Source organism: Podarcis liolepis (assembly GCF_965112155.1).
Source record: "Podarcis liolepis genome assembly, chromosome: 3".
Classification (NCBI taxonomy): domain Eukaryota; kingdom Metazoa; phylum Chordata; class Lepidosauria; order Squamata; family Lacertidae; genus Podarcis; species Podarcis liolepis.
Window position 1 is genome coordinate 18,647,376 of NC_139557.1, and position 16,478 is coordinate 18,663,853.

The 16,478-nt window shown below is 41.9% G+C and overlaps 1 protein-coding gene and 1 long non-coding RNA gene across 12 annotated transcripts in view; one reads left to right on the top strand and one right to left on the bottom strand.

The window, feature by feature from the left end:
• MACROD2 (mono-ADP ribosylhydrolase 2) overlaps positions 1-12,608 on the top strand; it is a 993,596-nt gene extending 980,988 nt beyond the window's left edge. For all 9 annotated transcript variants that reach the window (XM_083495642.1, XM_083495644.1, XM_083495646.1 and 6 more), the window contains one exon: positions 7,873-12,608. The gene's annotated coding sequence lies outside the window, so the exon portion shown is untranslated. The remainder of the gene's footprint in view (positions 1-7,872) is intronic.
• The window catches only part of LOC310703456, an 82,003-nt gene that overhangs the window by 49,166 nt on the left and 16,359 nt on the right, over positions 1-16,478 (bottom strand). The gene's annotated exons all lie outside the window — the stretch shown is intronic.

The window sequence follows — 16,478 nt, forward strand, 5'->3', positions numbered from 1 at the left end:
AGCTTGGCAACCCCCTAGATGTGTATGTTTTATTTATTTGTATACCATCCTGCATCTGAAGATCACAGGGAGCTTCACAACATTTGTGTGTATGTGTGTGTGTGTGTGTGTGTGTGTGTGTGTGTATTAGACCAACAAAACTCCAGCAAAAGCAATGTAAGCAATTAAGAATGATGACTTTTTTAAAGCTGGAACTCAGTTCCAGCACCTCTCAGGTGTATGCCATTGCCATTTTAAGAGAACAAGGGAGATGTTCATGGTGAGTTCTTCTAGAAAAATAGCACTGCAGAATAAGCATGTTGAATTACAGTTTAGGAAGATGATAAGCAATACATACTGGCTAGAATTAATCTTTGCAGTTGACTGGCTTTTGAACTGTCCATACACACACACACACACACACACACACACACACACACACACAGTGGTACCTCGGGTTAAGTACTTAATTCATTCCGGAGGTCCGTACTTAACCTGAAACTGTTCTTAACCTGAAGTACCACTTTAGCTAATGGGGCCTCCTGCTGCCGCAGCGCCACGGCGCGATTTCTGTTCTCATCCTGAAGCAAAGTTCTTAACCTGAAGCACTATTTCTGGGTTAGCGGAGTCTGTAACCTGAAGCGTATGTAACCTGAAGCGTATGTAACCCGAGGTACCACTGTATACACACACACACACACATATATATAAATATATATATGTTGTTTAGTCGTTTAGTCGTGTCCGACTCCTCGTGACCCCATGGACCAGAGCACGCCAGGCACCCCTGTCCTCCACTGTCTCCCACAGTTTGGCCAGACTCATGTTTGTAGCTTCGAGAACACTGTCCAACCATCTCGTCCTCTGTCGTCCCCTTCTCCTTGTGCCCTCAATCTTTCCCAACATCAGGGTCTTTTCCAGGGAGTCTTCTCTTCTCATGAGGTGGCCAAAGTATTGGAGCCTCAGCTTCACGATCTGTCCTTCCAGTGAGCACTCAGGGCTAATTTCCTTAAGAATGGATGCGTTTGATCTTCTTGCAGTCCATGGGACTCTCAAGAGTTTCCTCCAGCACCATAATTCAAAAGCATCAATTCTTCGGCGATCAGCCTTCTTTATGGTCCAGCTCTCACTTCCATACATCACTACTGGGAAAACCATGGCTTTAACTATACGGAATATATATCTATATCTATATCTATATCTATATCTATATCTATATCTATATCTATATCTATATCTATATCTATATCTATATCTATATCTATATCTATATATCTATATCTATCTATCTATCTATCTATCTATATATATATGCAGGTTTTGGTGTCCTCGGGTGTCTTCCCGTGTAAAAGTTGGGGTGTCTAGGCGACGTTTCGACGAGGTCTCACTCGTCATCTTCAGGCTGGTGCTTTCGGCTTCTTGTTACTGGAACAGAGCAGGATCTCAGTGTTTGAGTTCCTATAAATACTGTTGAGGGGGTGTGGTGTATAGCCTCCAATGTTCTGGGCAGAGAGGAAGTTCCCAGGCTAATGTGCCTTTTCTTCTTTTGTTCCTTAATTACTTGAGGGATATCTTGAGTGATTTCTTGGGTGATATTCTGAGTACCACTTAGGTGGGTCATTAGGTGTGGATTAGTTGCTAAAGCCTTCGTGTCTTGACATCTTGAGCTTTGTGAAGAGTTTTTCTGAGAAGATGGCTGTACTGCACTTAGTTGTGCTCTGGCTTGGCTTCGTGTATAGGGGCGAGCTGTGGTTTTGTGTCTTGTGCCAGCCAGATCTGTGTAGGGATTGCAGGGGGGTGCAGCATCCGGAGGTGCCACCATGGTTTGGCTACTGGATGGTGTCTGTAATTTATCTGTGGAGAGGGTCTGGGTTTGGGTCTGGTGTGGTTGATTGGTGATGGCGTTCTGTGTGCCTCTGGATCTGGTGTCGGTTTTTGTGGGGAGGGCTAATTTCCAGATGTCTGGCAGGCGGGATGTGTCGTCACGCTTGTTCATGTTGTGAGGGTGTTTATCTCGATGGCTTCCATGATTATTCTCTTGTGGTGATGTTCCATGTTAAAGAGCAATTTGGAATCTGCAAAATTAATTTCGTGTCCTGTTTCTTTCATGTGTTGGAAAAGAGAGGAAGTTTTTTCTTCTTTTTTGACGGCATTCTTGTGTTCTGCGATACGTGCATTTATTCGTCTGTTTGTTTGTCCAATGTACGTGGCTGGGCAGACTTTGCAGGGTATTTCATAGACCCCTTGGTTTTCCAACTGGATTTTATCCTTGGGGTTTCTGAGGATATTGGCTATTTTTTGGTTGGTGCAAAAGGCTGTTTTGATATTGTGTTTATGGAGGATTTTGCTAATTTTATCTGTAGTGCCCTTGATATAAGGAAGGAGGGCCATGCCATTGTTTTCTTCTGTGTCTTGGTTTTTGGGGGGTGTTTCTTTTTGGATTAGCTTCGTAACCCTGTTTTGCTGGTATCCATTGGCGATTAACACATTTGAGAGATTCTGTAACTCAGTTGTCAAGTGGTCTTTGTCAGCCAGGCGTTTGGTTCTGGAGATGAGAGTCTTGGCTACGGAGTTTATTTGTGCAGGGTGGTGGTGTGATTGTGCATGTAAGTAGCGGTTGGTGTGTGTTTTTTTCCGGTAGATAGTGTGTCCTAGGGAGCCATCAGGTTTTTTGTAGACTAGGACGTCAAGGAAGGGAAGTTGGTTGTTGGCTTCTATTTCCATAGTGAATTGTATTTTGGGGTGTAGGCTGTTGAGATGTGTGAGGAAGCTATCTAGTTTTTCCTTCCCGTGTGGCCAAATTACAAAGGTGTCGTCAACATATCTGAGCCACAGTTTGGGTTTGTGTTCTGACTTGTCTAAAGCATTGGTTTCAAAGTGTTCCATGTACAGGTTTGCGATGACCGGTGAGAGGGGTGATCCCATAGGTGCTCCTTCTATCTGTTTGTATCTTTGTCCATTGTGGATGAAGTACGTGTTGGTTAGGCAGTGGTTGGTCAGGTCCAGGATGTATTCGGGGGGATTGTATTTGTTTTGAATGGCTGTCAAGGCTTCATTAATGGGCACTTGTGTGAAGAGAGATACAACATCGAAGCTCACAAGTAGGTCATTGGGATGTAGGTTTTGCTTCTTTATTATTTCTATGAACTGGAAGGAGTTTGTAACGTGTGAAGAGATGGATTCTGCATAGGGCTGAAGTTGCTTAGCGAGAAATTTAGCGAGATTTTGTAGAGGTGAGCCTATGGAGCTGACTATTGGTCTGAGTGGTGTTCCTTCTTTGTGTATCTTGGGGAGGCCGTAGAGTTTGGGGCATCTGGATGATTTTTCTCTGGGGATGATTCTTAGCTGGATTTCTTCACTGATAGGAGAGGCTTTTATTTTGGATTTGGTGGTTTTTTCCAGATAGGTGGTGGGATCTGTTTTTATAGGTTGGTAGGTGGGGTCTTGGAGTAGATTTGATAGTTTTGCTTGGTAGTCCGATGTGTTCATCACAACAGTGGCATTACCTTTGTCTGCTGGGAGAATGATTATGTTGTTGTCTTTCCTCAGGTTGGTGAGTGCTTTCTGTTCTTCTTTGTGTAAATTGCTTCTGGGTGGTTTGCTGGAGCAGAGGATGTTGGTGACTTCAAGTCTGATTTTATTGGCTTCATCTGGGTTGATTTTGGTTAGGCTAGCTTCGACTCCGCATATGATGTTTTCCGTGGGGATGCGTCTCGGGGCGACTGCAAAGTAGCCAAACCATGGTGGCACCTCCGGATGCTGCACCCCCCTGCAATCCCTACACAGATCTGGCTGGCACAAGACACAAAACCACAGCTCGCCCCTATACACGAAGCCAAGCCAGAGCACAACTAAGTGCAGTACAGCCATCTTCTCAGAAAAACTCTTCACAAAGCTCAAGATGTCAAGACACGAAGGCTTTAGCAACTAATCCACACCTAATGACCCACCTAAGTGGTACTCAGAATATCACCCAAGAAATCACTCAAGATATCCCTCAAGTAATTAAGGAACAAAAGAAGAAAAGGCACATTAGCCTGGGAACTTCCTCTCTGCCCAGAACATTGGAGGCTATACACCACACCCCCTCAACAGTATTTATAGGAACTCAAACACTGAGATCCTGCTCTGTTCCAGTAACAAGAAGCCGAAAGCACCAGCCTGAAGATGACGAGTGAGACCTCGTCGAAACGTCGCCTAGACACCCCAACTTTTACACGGGAAGACACCCGAGGACACCAAAACCTGCATTCCTGTACCCGTGAAAATCTACGAAAGCAAATATATATATATATATATATGAAACACACGTAACCTAAAAGGTGTGCCAATTCAGTTACAGAATAAATAAAATAATAATAATAATTACTCACAAATATTGGCACACACATATCAGTTGGATTCCTAGATAGAAAAACAACAACCCAAATTATAAAATGCAGTTTTGAGATCACTTTGGAAGATGGGTACTACACACAGAGAGAGCGAGAGAGAGAGAGAGACAAACAAATCCGTTTCTACCATTCTTTTGTAATGCTTGTTACAAGATACCAATATCATATAGACCGTGATGTGTTTATTTACACCCATAATGGGATTTTGTGTATCTCAAAACCAAATATAGAAGCTTTGTAACAGTGGCAGTTCTGTCACAGAGATTTTCAAAGCGTCTTATTACTATGTGTACCTTTTTGTCCTTGTCAGTATATTGACAATATACTGCAGTGCTGCAGATGGGAGAAAGAAATAGGGCCCTGCTATAGCCTCCGTTTAAAAAGTTGTCAGGCAAAAAGGAGGGGAGGCCACACACAGCATAACAATTAAAATGCTACACTGAAATTCTTCTTTTCAGTTTCACCATCTAATTCATTTTCATTCTCTCTCTCGGCATTTATATACTAAAAATAAAGCTATCAAGTGCTTGCCATTTTAGAAATAGTTTGAAAGGCTATGACCTCCATTGAGCAGAAAAATATAACTAGTTTCTATAAATTGCTTTCATCTAAATGGAAAGACACTCTTTTTCACTGAGTAGTGAATTGAATTATTTATTTTCCCCACAAATATATGCATTAGGAGATATCAGGTGGAATTAACAAGCAAAAAAGAAAAAAAAGAAAAAGAAAGTTATTAGCCAATTCCATTGAATCTTTGTATGTTTCATTCTCGGGGAAATAAAAATATCTGATTTGCAGAAGGTGGGAGCAATCATTCAAAACTTAACCTACTCTTGTACCTCAGTACTTCATGTATTAGCCATGGTTAGAGAGACTTGACCAGGGTTGCAGAGACGGCAACCACAGTTCATTTATTTTTATATTGTAAGTGAAAATTTGTTTACAGTGCATATAGGCTAAGAAATAAGTCTCACTGAGTTTAATAGAAACTATGCTGCCTTAAAGTCTCCACTAGAAGGTTGAGCAACTTGTGCACACGTATAAATACAGATATTTTAAATAAATGCTTATTCAAAACAAAGGAAAGAATGGACAAAAGTACAGACACTCCTATCTTGGTTTAATAAGCTGAGGTACGAATGCCATCTTTTGGCCACACAAACAGGTTCTTCCCTCCTCTCCTCATGTGAGCCACACAAAAAAAGCCAGAAAGCCTTCTGCTAACTGTAGTTTAACACTGAAGTTATTACCAGCCATGGTTGGAAGTTGGCTTAATATTCTTGTTTGTTCTGAGGCCCTTAACCACAGTTTCCCAGTTTGGTTGAAACAGGAAACTATACTTAAGAGACAGGGCATCCACAAAGGTGCTGTCTGTTCAGCCGAAAGGCTCATTCATACTTTGGAATCTTAAGATGAGATAGATATTGACGAAGTAGTGAAAAGATAATATATATGTAACAAGAAATTGGGGGAATGAAGGACATGGATAAAATATATGAGAAACTCATGCAGTGTAGTGAGTTGAAGAGATGGAAGATAGGATAAAATAATACTTAACCAAACATGAAGCAGTATAATTACTTACTTATAATAAAAGATAACGTAATAGCAAAGAAGCCCGGAGGAGGAGAGAGAGAGAGGAACCCAGCCAGGTATGCAGAGAAAAAAGCTCAAGAAAACGGGGAAAACTTCAGAACAAATAATCCCTTTCACGGCAGACCTTTTACAGAGTCTAGTGTTATCGCACTGTCTGATCAAAAAGCTTTTGTCATCTGCACTAAAGAAACTATAAGGAATCACTAATTGAATAAGCCATTTTTTAAAAAAACAAAACAAAAAGCTATCTCTAATTCATATTTATATCATTATGTGATGTTTTTCAGAGTCCTTCCACTTTTGCCCGCAGAAGCTTTTAAAAATAGCAAGTAGGCAAAAGATTAGAACTTTGTGACAGCTAGAAATACACTTTCTGAGCAGATGAGATCACTCTCTTCCTTTCAGTTCCCACAAAGCTAATCAAAAAAGGAAGCATAAGCTTTATGATGCACCACGTAGATAATTCAAGGTGATTCAAAATTAATAACTGATGCTAATAATGCTTTGGATGCAAGCTCACCATTTAATTACTCTGTGATAATCAGTTTCTAACATCCTCATAATTAAGTGCAATAGTTCATGGTAATGCTGGTGGTTAAAAATATGGATGTCACAAAGGATAGCAAATCCTGCATTTGCAATATGCATCTACTAGCTCACTGCCATGCTCATTTCACTGTGAGACAAGCATCTCCACCCACAAAAACGGTGCAACCCGATTACAATTAATTACAATTTGCCCCACTGTTGCACCTGTGTGACCAGCATTCATAAGACAAAGCTGGCTGCTGTTGGTACATGCTTAGGACTTTTTTTTGTTAATGTTTTTTAACTCCTTACTTGGACTTACTTCTTATTGAGCATCCATCCCGATTTGTTTACACCAAGTTTGCAGAGAGGTGAGAAAATGTTCCGGTAACTTCTTAGTGAATAGCATACAACCTGAAAACTACAGGGGTACCTCGGGTTACATACGCTTCAGGTTACATACGCTTCAGGTTACAGACTCCGCTAGCCCAGAAATAGTACCTCGGGTTAAGAACTTTGCTTCAGGATGAGAACAGAAATCGTGCTTCAGCGGCGCGGCGGCAGCAGGAGGCCCCATTAGCTAAAGTGGTGCTTCAGGTTAAAAACAGTTTCATGTTAAGAACGGACCTCCAGAACGAATTAAGGACTTAACCCAAGGTACCACTGTATATGGAAAAAGCTTATGCCCCAGTTCCAAAATTAGAAATCCTCAAGTTAAGGCAGAAAGTTTAATGGTGCAGAATGCAGGCCAGAGCCAAACCACCAAACAGAAGGGTCCAGGAGGCAGCTGCTCCTCAGTTTTTCCTCCACATATTTGCAAAGCCAGGACTATTAAAATGTAACGTCAGAAGTAGCCTTCCAAAAACACAGGTAAAAGTACATCGTCGGTACTCCTGTAGAGTTCTGTGACATTACAGTAATTGCATGATGAGTTGCTTTCTTTCCAGTACGTTTCCGGGCACAATTCAAAGTGTTGGTGCTGACCTTTAAAGCCCTAAACAGCCTCAGTCCAGTATACCTAAAAGGAGTGTCTCCAACCCCATTGTTCTACCCAGACACTGAGGTCCAGCGCCGAGGGCCTTCTGGCGGTTCCCTCGCTGCAAGAAGCCAAGTTACAGGGAACCAGGCAGAGGGCCTTCTCGGTGGTGGCGCCCACCCTGTGGAACACCCTCCCACCAGATGTCAAAGAGAACAACAACTACCAAACTTTTAGAAGACATCTGAAGGCAGCCCTGTTTAGGGAAGCTTTTAATGTTTAATAGGTTTTTGTATTTTAGTGTTCTGCTGGAAGCCGCCCAGAGTGGCTGAAGAAACCCAACCAGGTGGGTTTTTTTGATTATTATGATTATGATTATTATTTCCATCCCCGCAGACGACCATGATGAGAGAAGAAGAGAAGAGGAGAGTGGAACAAGAACTGCAGTCACTGGTGCACTATATGACAACTTTATGACTAGCAGACAACAGCACACCAAGGAGAGTGGGGGGTGGGGGGAGGGGGACTAAGGACAAGGATCTCTTCTTTGTTTCGTTTTGTTCAGTACACAACATGAAGCTTCTCTACCTTGATTACGATGTCCTGGTTCAATCTTCTTTGCTTCGACCCTGTATGTTTTTCATCTTCTTTTGAAAATCTAAGCCCCTCTGCAGAATATGTCCGCGCACACACGCACCCTAAATATTATTTCTCAGCTCTAATACCTCTTCAAGGCAACATGTACGAATGACCTTTAAACGTTGTTAGAAATCCTCAGAGGTCTAGGGGAATGTTCTTATCCTTTGCCATACTGGTACTTGTCAGCCTGTCAAGGCCGGAGCCTCGTAGTGTTCGGCTTGTTATACTTTTCTACGGGCAGCGGGGAAAGTATAAGAACGAGAAATGCATAGAGGCGTGTGAATGGAGATTTCAGGACCCTTGTGTCAGATATTACTGCTCCCATGTGGAATCTGCTCAAACAAACATTTCTGGTGTTGTTGAAGTTGCCTGCAGGTAGCCTTATGCAAACCAGAGGTTGGAAAATATTTCCATATGGAGATTCTCCCTATGATTGAGCCAATCCATCTGATAAGAGGCTTGCAAGCATTGCTACTCCTATGTTTTTCAGTACACTTCATGTAGTGGGCTGGTGACAACTGAATTGGCTGTCGGGTGCATTTTAAGTTATCCTTCATGGATGTATGAGGTTACTCATGGGCAAAAAAAAGAGACATAGGCTATGGCGTTTCTAGATTAACTTGACTTTTCATATGACAATCAATTTCCATAGTTAGCAAATCCTTTGCTAAACTACTCACGGCGTGAAACATTTTTGTACCCCAATTGTGTTGCCACATGGCCCAATATTTTATTATCTAGTAATGGTCAGTTAAGATATGGAACATTACTATCACTTTTGGTGCCCTCTGATGAGAGGGAGAGCTGATATTTTGCATCTAGCACATTATAAAATGTGGCTTCTGGCTTTAACAATTTCTTGTCAACTCTTGTTATATTTTCAACTGCATATGCACACTTTTTAATACATAAAAATGCAATTAACAGTTATTTGGTGACGAATGTTGTACCATATGTCATCTGTTCTGCTCGCAAATGCTGCGCTCGACTTAAAAACAAGAATTTTACATTCATTTTTCAACCACACTGTAAATTAAAATGATACCCTACTTGCAAGATTGAAAGAACACACAGCATGAGTCCATGGTTTGATATTCTGAAAACTATTTTCCAACTGCTGTTAAAAACAATTAGAGGAATGTTTTTACATTATGAGATTCTGGTTTAACTTATTATGCATAGACACCATCCTCCACAGTCCTAAAATAATTTTAGGAATTTTCAAAACAACAGCAACAACCCCAAACAACAAAGGTAGGTGTGTGTGTGTGTGTGTAATTAAGCTAAAATCTATCAGCCCTACTCTTTTTCTTCCAGTTTTGCCAACTTGAATTTGTAACAAAGTAGTAAACATATTTTAAGCTTCCACAATTGTATATGGAAATATGAATTAGTTTACCGCATGCCACGTAGGTGGGTTACCAAGCCAAGGCTGCTGTTTCCATTGTGATCTATAGTTGTGTTGCCAATTAAGCAACATTTATGTATGGGCAGGGGGAAGAAACACTGTGCTATGAAAAGATGGCATCGTCTATTGCTAATTTCACCTGTCATTTTCAACCATCCGTTGCGGTGATGTCCAGAAAGTAAGATTTTTTTCCCCATCTGGAATCACACAGGCATTAATATAATCAGCATTAATATGAACCTAGGTTCCCTGTATAATAAATTGTATGGGTTACATTTAAATCCATGTTGTCTGATATTTTGCTATACTTAGTAAGAATGTATTTTAGTCTCCCATTATACCTGTGGAGCTCCTGTGCCTCTTCTTTTCCATTCCTGCTAACTGGAATCAGAAGTATCTTTTTTATGTTTTCTGCCCCACCTCCCTTCTCTTTGTGTTGATTTATCATTTCTGGTAGATTCCACTTACTGTGATCGAAGGACTAGCAAGCTATACGTCACAAGACACACCCCAAATTAGCAGAGGCAATCTGCATGTAGAAGCAGCCTTCGGAGAATGGATTACCTTGCCCAATATGACCCATGCATGAAAAGAGAGGTGGTGGGGCTTTTTAAAAATCCCACACACGGGGCTACCTAAATGATGCCCTTTAGTGATTCACATGCGTCTCACTACTTATCCACACTTCCTGCCCTGCTGCCTTCCTCTAGGGAAAACCACTCTTTGTGCTCAATTGGAGCAAACGGCAATTTGGGTTTTCTCCAGATTGACGTTGCCTCCCATTTAGCACTAAGGAGCAGGTTTTCCCCAGGAAAGGAGAGAGGCAAGGGGGAAACCACATGGGGCAAGCAAAAGTGTGGACAAGCCCTCAGTCGAGTTGATATGCTCAGCTAAACTTTGGCTTAGCTCTGCATGACGTGGCAGTAAAAAAGAGAGCGGAGAGGAACAAAGCAGTATATAAATTCAATAAATACGTAATAATAAAGCAACTGTGAACTCTCCAGAAGCCCAGTAAACCATAATTTGGAATGTTACATCATGTGAGCCAATTTTTTTCCATATGGGATTGTATGGGCAAGATTCGACTAAGGAGTCCCACCAGTGGAAGCCATGCACAAGAACCTCTGCTTGAGCAGTGAGGTTCCCCGTGCCCCACCAAGCACCCCTTGAATTGGTTGTGGGGGGTTCAGGAGAACCCCTGGAATAGCACACAGGGGGAAGATAGGGGAGATGGTTCTATCCGGCAGGTTACTGGCAGAACAATCGAAAAAGTGAAGCTGAATTCCTCCCCGTGTGTTGTTGAAAATAAGCAATGTGCACGCAATAATATAGTTTCCCATTTTCTTTTGGCTTGTGCTATACAGGCACATGCTTATGCAGACTAAGTAGTTTTTTAAGAGCTTAGTTAGAAGTACACACAGTAGATTCTACAGAAAATATCAAAGCTGGACATGAGCTTGGAGGTGCGTGGGGTTAAATCCAGACTATGCCTACTGCCTCCACCCTTAGCCATATGTTTGGTGCTGCTTGGCGAGCGTGCCTGTAGGTGGTATCTGTGAACATGAGGATCCAACTGGGCCAGAGCACAGCAGCAGCAAATTATTCCTCTGAAAAGCCTCATCTCTGTATGTAGTGGAGAACCAAAGCCTACTGGCATCTAAATTCCCTCAGGCAGCATTGTGATTAAGTTTTAGAAAGGAGCAGACAAAAAGGGGACCAGGCTAGACAATAGAGGAATGTAGAAAAATATGCAGAGACACGAAAAGCTGTTTGAACGTCTACTGAAGATGGAGAGGTGCACGACATAATTAACTACCAAAATACTTGGATTGGAGCCTATCCGCCCCCCTCCTCCCTTGCACATGGCAGTAATTTCATTGCCATTTCCACTTAACCTTGGTCCTCCTTAACAGTGGTGCTTCTTTCTGAAAGTTTTGCCTCAGGACACTATCACAAAGTGTGAAGCAAACACAGAATCTCAGACGACAAAGGTGGGGAAGGTCGATTAAATCGCAACAGTCTGGTGTCAGATTTGACTCTGTGACTTATGATTTTCTCATTTGGGACTGTAGGGCTGTATGTGCTTTCGGGTCAGGCGGGGTGGCCGTTTTTAAACTAAATAATGCAGGCAATAATACAATTCCCATTTTCTCAGCTAACGCTGCACACAAAACACTCTTAATACAGCCTGAGTAGATTCTGTTAGAGCTTAGAGAAACACACGCACAGTAGGCTCCGCAGAAGATATTAAAATGTGTGAACTCTTACATTAACACCAAGTTTTACTGACATCTAAAAGATATACCGCCCCCCCATCCTGACTGCCTTCACAATACTTTGCACATGGAGAACAGAGGCCCTATATTACTTGTGTTTGCATCCAAAAACTATTATCTTAACGTTATTGTTCCCTAGGTGTCCTTTTCATGTCCTCATTCTACACTGAGGGGGGAGACTCTATGCTAGCAATTGTTCTGATGATTGACAAGTTTCCTTTTCATAAAAAGTTTACAGATGAGATGTCTGGGACATTACTTTCTCTAATATTGGACCGCATACTATTCACTGCAGCTAACTGTAAATCTCTCCCTGAAGCACTGAAAAGCCTCTTTTGTGAATTAACACTGTTCTGCTTATGCACTTGATTTCAAAGAAGACATTTCTCTATATGCAGTGCATGTTCGCTTTGCTTTTAAAATGACAAAGTTAGCAAAATATGTTGGATATATTTTCTTGGGAAATAGGATTTTTATCATACAATTCATCAAGGATTTGCCTTACCCTGACATTTGTGATATAAAGAAAGTCAGAAAAAAATGTAATTTTCTTGATCAAAAATATGTTTTTACTTCAATGCAAATAAATGTAGTCTCTTGCTTGCAAAATATCTTCTAATATAGACTGCTAAATAGGGTTAACACAAGCCTCTTTTGTTAATCTGACATTTAAATGCTGGACTTGCTGATGAATCTGTTCTTTTCCTTTTGTCTGTGCCATACATAACTGAAAACTCTAACAAATGATGCCTTCATACTAAAATGTTTGTGAAAAACAAAATCAGAATAAAACTTGTTCTGAGATTGAAGCTGAATTACTTGTGTTCCTTCCAGATTTGCAAAATGTGTGTTCCATGGGCTCTGTGCTATTTAACATTGAGTTTAGTCCTATCAACATTGTCATTGATGTTTTCCCTGAAGAAAGAGTGCTCATGATGTTTGGAGATTATTCAAATATTGAAAAATATTGCAAAAGCTACAGAGAACATTATTTAAATAGGAAGATGCACAAAATTCTCACCACTGTTGAAAGTTCTGGCCTTAGTATAGCTGCTTTCACCAATAATACACTCTCACCCTGAGATCATCAAAAGTATTGCTGAAATATCTGAATCTATACCAACACAGAAGTGTGTGCACGAATCACAAGAATTGGTTCAGACACCAATTCAATGCTTCAGGAAACAGCCTGCCTCATCCCAAAGTGTTTTGACAGCTGCCTGAATCAGCTCAAATTTTGTTTTATGGTTGGTGGTTTGCTTGTTTCCTTTGTCTGCATGAAGGGAAGGTGGGAGGCACATATCCTGAGAAAGAGCACATGCCAAAGAGTTATGAGCTCTTGAAAAATTACCAGTGGCAATGTTTATCCCACACATTCTCCAATGATGCTTGTTACTTGCCAACTCAATTCTCAAGTAAGCCAAGGGAAGTTTGCCTTCTCAAGGGGGATGGAAAAAGTGTAGCTGTAGGATTGTCAGTATATTATGCTCTACACTATGAAGTATAAAACGTGCAACAAGCCCATATCTGGTAGTTGATGGTAGTTCCAAAAGAGAAACCCCAGAATTTCTCAAATATGGTAGCCCTACAACATTTCCCTGTTTTTTAGTGGTTGTAAGAGAAAGGTAAGGTAAAGGTAAAGGTACCCCCGACCATTAGGTCCAGTCGTGGACGACTCTGGGGTTGCGGCGCTCATCTCACTCTATAGGCCGAGGGAGCCGGCGTTCATCCACAGACAGCTTCCAGGTCATGTGGCCAGCATGACTAAGCCGCTTCTGGCGAACCAGAGCAGCGCACGGAAACACCGTTTACCTTCCTGCCAGAGTGGTACCTATTTATCTACTTGCACTTTGACGTGCTTTCGAACTGCTGGGTTGACAGGAGCTGGGACCGACCAATCCCCATCATGGGGATTCGAACCGCCGACCTTCTGATTGGGAAGCCCTAACACAACCACACAAACACGATCTAAAAAGGTGTAACATAGGAAGCTGAGTTAAACCAAGCCAGACCATTAATCCATCAGTGTTTCTCAAACTTAGGGAACTGTAGTCCAACAACTACTGGAGATGCAAGCTTGAGAAGCACTGAAGTTCATTCTGGTCAACACTGACAGATGGTGGCTCTGTCCAGGGAGATCTGTCTGGGATTTAGAACTTGGGACCATATTTGTGCAAGAGCGGATGCTCTGCCATTGAACTGCAGCTCCTCCAAGCAAGCAAGGAGGCTGCCACACATACATCTACGTGCCAAGAAAACAGCACCAGACATCCAAACACATTCAACACAGATGCAGAAAGACATCCACCTGCTTACTGCTGATGGGCAATGACAAGAATTTCCTGCACATCAAATTTGGGAGGCAAAATTGTTATAAGAACCTGGCTGGAGTTGTTTTTTTTGCTCTAACCTCACATACGGCAGATTTCACAGTGTGCTGTCTAAAGCAAGCCGTTTCCACAAAAGCCAAACAAGCTGCACAGGAAACCCAAGTATTTCCATAAGTAAAACCATTCAGCCAAAACAGCTCTGAATCAAAAGTTCCATCAACACAGCTAGCTACCCTGTTTTGAGTGCAATGATATTGTTATTCTGATCCTCCAGCTCGGGTCAGTAGTTTTCTTCTTCCCCTTGGAAATCCCATCCTGGTCCACTTGCCCGACAAATGTGCATGAGTACAGCTGGGGGGCAGGGAGGGGACAAAAACGATAGGAGGCCATATCCACTTTGCTAAATGAAAATTATACAGCGAGAGCTTGGTTCTACAGCCACTCCAGATTTGGGATGAGGTTTGTTGAACATCGAAAGTGCTCCTTAGCAGTTTTTCCTCAATGAGATAATGCTGGTAAAGCAGACTATCTTTTCTAGCCTTCTGCCACTGTGGTTTTTGTGTCCCTGTTTAAAAGCCCAGAGTAAGAACAATTCAACAGTCAAAAATTCTTCCATTCATCTCATGTGTTGCCTGCAACTACCCTTGACAGCTCCACCCAATCCTTCCTTCCTTCCTTGTTGATTGAATATATATAACACCCTATACCACAAATCAGGTGCTGAGTTTGTACTTTTCAGGTTGGTTTGAGGTGCACATAAATCCCCAGCTATTTTTAAACCCATCTTTAGTGGAAGGGGCATGGTGCAGGGCATACAGGCAAAAATTAGATTTTCACAGTCGCACTACACGTGTCCTTGCACTTCTTCTGTTGTTTCATCTTTCCTGGCAAAATGCTTAATCAAAATGACAAAAACTTGGTTGGAAATTAGGGAAGCTAAAAGGCTGGACTGGATGAATCCCAAACTGGAATTAAGATTGCCGGAAGAAATATCAACAACCTCAGATATACAGATGACACAACTTTGAAAACAGAAAGTGAGGAGGAATTAAACAACCTCTTAATGAGGGTGAAAGAGGAGAGCGCAAAATATGGTCTGAAGCTCAACATAAAAAAATATAAGATCATGGCCACTGGTCCCATCACCTCCTGGCAAATAGAAGGGGAAGAAATGGAGACAGTGAGAGATTTTACTTTCTTGGGCTCCATGATCACTGCAGGTGGTGACAGCAGCAACAAAATTAAAAGACGCCTGCTTCTTGGGAGAAAAGCAATGACAAACCTAAACAGCATCTTAAAAAGCAGAGACATCACCTTGACGACAAAGGTCCGTATAGTTAAAGCTATGGTTTTCCCAGTAGTGATGTATGGAAGTGAGAGCTGGACCATAAAGAAGGCAAAGAATTGATGCTTTTGAATTATGGTGCTGGAGGAAACTCTTGAGAGTCCCATGGACTGCCAAAAGATCAAACCTATCTATTCTGAAGGAAATCAGCCCTGAGTGCTCACTGGAAGGACAGGTCCTGAAGCTGAGGCTCCAATACTTTGGCCACCTCATGAGAAGACTCCCTGGAAAAGACCCTGATGTTGGGAAAGATTGAGGGCCCAAGGAGAAGGGGACGACAGAGGACGACATGGTTGGACAATGTTCTTGAGTTTGACCAAACTGTGGGAGGCAGTGGAAGACAGGCGTTCCTGGCATGCTCTGGTCCATGGGGTCATGAAGATTCGGACACGACTAAACAACAACAACTCCTCTAAAACATCCAGAGGGCACCAGGTTGGGGAAGGTTAGACCAGATTCTTGTGCATTTGAACTGCTGGGAAAAAAATATGACGTGGACTTCTAAATGCTGCAAATGTGGCTGTAGGTGGATGTCCTGATTCCTGAACTACAGTGACCTAGATAGACTTTTGCTCCTTCCAACTCTTTGCTTCTCTGTAACATGCTTTATGACAAGTTTTTGTGAACTCTGACTATGTTGCTTAAATTAGAGTAAGGCCAATTGTGTTGGCAGGAGACGAGGATGCCCCCTCCCTTTCCCTTCTAGGTGGCTTCTTCAAGAAGATCTGCCGAGGTTGTTTACCATTAAGAATAATGTAGCATATTAACACTTCCGGGAAAACAAAAAAAATAATTGCATCCCTTTTCAAAAATGATAATAGAGCAGCAAAGTTTTTTAGTTGCTCACTGAGAGTTCTCTTCCCAGTGTGACAAATTAGTCCTTTGCCTTTGACTATCTTCCATTTAAATTAAACACAAGATGAAACACAATGAGAGGCATGGAGTGGTTTGTTTTGCAGAAAAATAAATACATCCAAATGGGGAGCCCGAGACCAGGAGCAAAA